The sequence below is a fragment of the Cryptomeria japonica genome, chromosome 2 (genome assembly GCF_030272615.1).
Source record: "Cryptomeria japonica chromosome 2, Sugi_1.0, whole genome shotgun sequence".
In the NCBI taxonomy this organism is placed as follows: domain Eukaryota; kingdom Viridiplantae; phylum Streptophyta; class Pinopsida; order Cupressales; family Cupressaceae; genus Cryptomeria; species Cryptomeria japonica.
The window spans coordinates 675,322,202-675,326,567 of record NC_081406.1 but is presented as its reverse complement, the minus strand read 5'-3'; positions in this window follow the sequence as shown (position 1 = coordinate 675,326,567).

Below are 4,366 nucleotides of genomic sequence, written 5' to 3'. Positions count from 1 at the left end.
ATGATGATTACTAGTACCTATTGGTTGATTGGTCAACTCAAGAACTTTGACATCACTTTTATTGATGATCATACTAAGAAATCAATACCCCTCTGAAAGAAAAGGGTCATACTAAGTGATAAAGGAGTCACAACAACATTGGGATATCAGAGGATTTGAGAACTTATGCAATCATGCTTTGAAATCTTTAACTTGTTGATCACCATACATCGCACTCTTTCCAAAACCTAATCCTATGAAGATTTGCATGTACGGCTCCGTAATGGCTAATTAAATGGTGAAAGACATGCAAAGGTAGTGGCACGAGTTATAGCATTTAATGTGGTGTTTTCTTGTAGAAAGCATATAATATGTTTACACTTGCTCATTATGATCTTTCAAGTTGGGTGAAGTAACATATCAACATGAATTATTCTTCTCAAAATGGTTAATGCCCCATAATGACCAATTTCCTATAGTTAACCTTGATTTGAATTGGCTAGAGAATTAACAAGAAAACATTATCCTTAGATTATATTCTCTTGCATGGAAATAACAAACTGGTTTTTCAAGGTATAGAGAGATGGTGACACTGTTGGGAAAGATAGAAAGGCAAGCTAATAATCACAATCACCAATTACAAGAGGAAATTTTTGTAGCTAGAAATCCAGATAATTAGTCCAAAATCAAGTGTTAAAAAAGGGTACTTTGAGGAGAGGGTCCCGCACAGATAATGCAACCAGATACAAAATTCACTGAAAATTCTTAAGAAGATATACTTATTGGATTGAGAAACTTGGCTTGGAAATACAAGTGCAACTATGTTGAATACATGTGGGTGATTTTTGTGATTGAAGAGGAAGAGGAGAAAGTAGAAATGTTGGATATTAGAGTTGTTGGAATGTATTGTTTTCATTGATGTCAACATATTCCTATGTTGCAGAGAATTGGTTTGTTGCAAAGAGTTGATTTGGGTGATCTGTTGCAGATGTGTTGATGTGGATTAATGGGTTTTGAGATACTTATCTCTAGCTGATTAAGTATGAGTTTCAGTGTTCCAGAAGGTGATTTGGTTGAGTTATGTGATCTAGTGCGATGATTGGTTTTTTTGTTGGTTTTGTATTGTAGAGTTATGATTTCTAGACTGTATTGCTCCAGAATTGATTCTTTATGTTGTGTGGTTTCTGGAGAATGATTGGGATGTTCATGTGTGTCCTCGGTTCAAATAGTTCATGATTTTGAACTTCACAAGCATATCTTTCAATTTGTTAGTTGGTGTTCTTGAGCTTCAATGATGAAATAATGATGATTCTTATTATCCTAGTTGTTGTGGTGGAATTCACATTGCTTGTTGATGATCTCTTATCGTATCTCATGTGTTTTAGTGGTTCGCGTTATTGAAGATTTTATTGGTTTAGTGGTATTCTTCATGTTATGCAACATATTCGGTAGTTTAGCATGTTACAGATGGTCTTGGTGAATTATTTGGTGGTGTTGTGTGTTCAAGGATTTGATTTGGGTCCATTCTATGTCCTTGCTAACATTGTATTGGTCTAGTTATTGATTTATGTATCATGTGGTGTAATTTTATAATTAGGTCTTATATGTTGAGCCGGCCTTGCGGTCAAGGTTGATGATTTGTATAAATTAGTGTTGTAATCATGATGTAAGATGTGTGTCTATAGTTGTATCTAGGATATGTGAGAGTATTGTATGTGTGAACAAGTGAACTAACCTTTTGGTAATGGAAAAGAGCAGAGAAGTGTTGTTGTGCAAACAATGTGCTTAACTAGAACCTGTGATCGGGCATTTGGAGTTGCTATTCTTTGAGTTCATGTAATCTGAATTGGTGTTTGATCTTTGTAAGGCAATTAGCCTTCCCAGGGTTGTTGCCCTTTGTTGTTTTGAGTAGTGAGCTCTAGGAAGTGTGCCTAAATGCATGTGCATTCTCCATTGTAATATTTACACATACTCTTACAAAGTATCATCATATTGTGGGTAGGTTCCCACTATGGTTTTTCCCTTAACTGGGTTTTCCACGTCAAAAATTTGTGTGTTATGTGTGTTGTTGATGTGGTGTTTGTCTTTACTATTGTTGTTCCTGATCAAATCCAAAATTTGAGATTAATTTATTTGAACTTGGGAAAAACTGGTTCACCCCCCTCTTAGTTTTCCTGCATTGTTGCTGCCAACAAGAAAGACATGAGAGGTAGCTTGACATGCAAAGGAATCTTGCTTCGCCTACTATTTGAGTATCGGTTAGAATAGCCAGGATATGTTTCCAATTTTTCTTTGGTAAAAATGGTTCTATCCAAGAAGTTGTTATCTTTCAGGAAGTTATTTTATTTTTATGTATATATAGCTATAGACATGGACAAAGGAGAGAAGAGAGGATTGATCCCCCTTGCACTTTGATAAATGAGTGATAATCAATTAGTTAGCAATTTTGTGTGTGTGTATTTTTTTATAAGTTAAGTTTTGGGATTTGACAATATGTTTTCCCTTTCAAAAACATAGTCTTATATGCAGAAAAAGGATACTTTGTGCTTTTGAATGTGTTTATAAGAATGTGAATTTGTTTGAGGCTTTGTATTCATGCATGCCCATCTGATTAACATTTACTTTGAGATTTGTAATTATTTCTTTGAATTCATTTGCATATTATGTTATGGATATTCATTTTTTATAGAACTTTGAGTCTTAATGCATTTACATTATCTGAGAGGAATATCTATTAGTTTTCCATGGCCGTTCATCATGGGTAACAAATGGGTGTACTTTGAGTCACCTTTTTTTGTTATAATCTCCTTCGTTCCTTCCCTTTATTTTTCTTTTATGTTCGCCTTTATTTCTTTTTGGTTAAAAGCGTACCTCCTAAAAACCCCAATTCTATCATAACAGGGAGTTGTACCTTTAAAATTCAAAGGAATTTTTTTAATTTAATTGATAATTTCTCCAACTATTTCTTGCATATTTGTCTCTATCAATAGGGCGCATAGGGTTTTGTTTTATATTTCAAAAGGGATAAATATGTGAGCTAACACAATTTGATCATTTTCTTCTTTCATAGCTTGCATCCATCCTTCCTCCTTGCATGCATCAAAAAAAGTTTCAGGCTCAACTTCTGATAAAAGACAAATATTTACCTATTCACTTGTCTTGGAAAGTCTCCTTTGAGTCTACACACCTTCATATTTCCACCAATGATTTGATATTTAGAGTGATTCTTTTGAACATGTGTTTTCAAAGTCTTGGAGGTAATCTCTGATTCCTCCTCTTCTATTTTATTTTCTTCTTCTTCTTCAGTGTAGGGAACAACATCGGGTCCAAAATTCTCAGGTTAAAGTGTAATGTGAACCCAATGTTCATATACTCTAACATTTGGACTTTAAACTATCCTCCAGATTCTTTTGTTCTAACATATATAGGCCTTGCTTTTTGTTGAGTAACCAAGAAATATTCCTTCATCAACTTTTGAGTCAAACTTTTCAAGATCATCTTCGTCTCTCTTGATAAAACACTTTTTTCCAAAGATTTTGAAATACTTGATAGTAGCAAGTATCTTATACCAAATTTCCTAAGGGGTCTTTGAATTATTAACTATCACCTTCACTCTGTTAATAATATACACTACAATATGCACAACTTCCTTCCAATAGATTAACATCTTTCAACATTGTTCTAGCCATCTCTTGAATAGTCCTATTTTTCTTTTCAACAATCTCTTTTTGTTGTGGTGTCCTAGGAGCATACATATGTCTCCTAATACCATGTTCTTCAAAAAATATTTCAAAATCATTCGATGTAAATTAACCCCCTTTATCAAACCTTAATAATTTGATCTTAGCATCCATTTCATTTTCAACCATAGATTTGAAAATTTTAAGTCTATTTAAAGCTTCTAATTTCTCTTTAAGAAAAGTAACCCATGTCATTCTAGAATAATCATCAACAATTTATTGGCAAGAGACACTATTCCACAACATATTTGTGCTTGAATATTGTTTAGGGATTGTCATTGATGACAACTCAGATCAGATAAGTCATCTGGTATATGCATATTCACTTTACTGGAATTTTTGCTTAAGTTTGGAAAGTGGAATAGAGTGTTCGATAGAGTATGAGTACATTGAGCATAACTCAATTTTTGGTGCACATTTTTGTTTGTGGTGGAAGAGGTAGTTTATTCGATGTTTGGAATTTCTTAGTCCAAAATCCTAGCTTTCGGTGTTAATTCTAGTGCAAGTTTGATGATCTGCTATTTGATATTTCAGGAAGAACAAAGTTATTTTGGTGTAGCGCGTTATGCAGAATCTCTGGGATGATTTTGTTGATTCGTTCCATGTTTGAGGTTGTTGTGCCAACTTATGTGAAATATAATATCAAT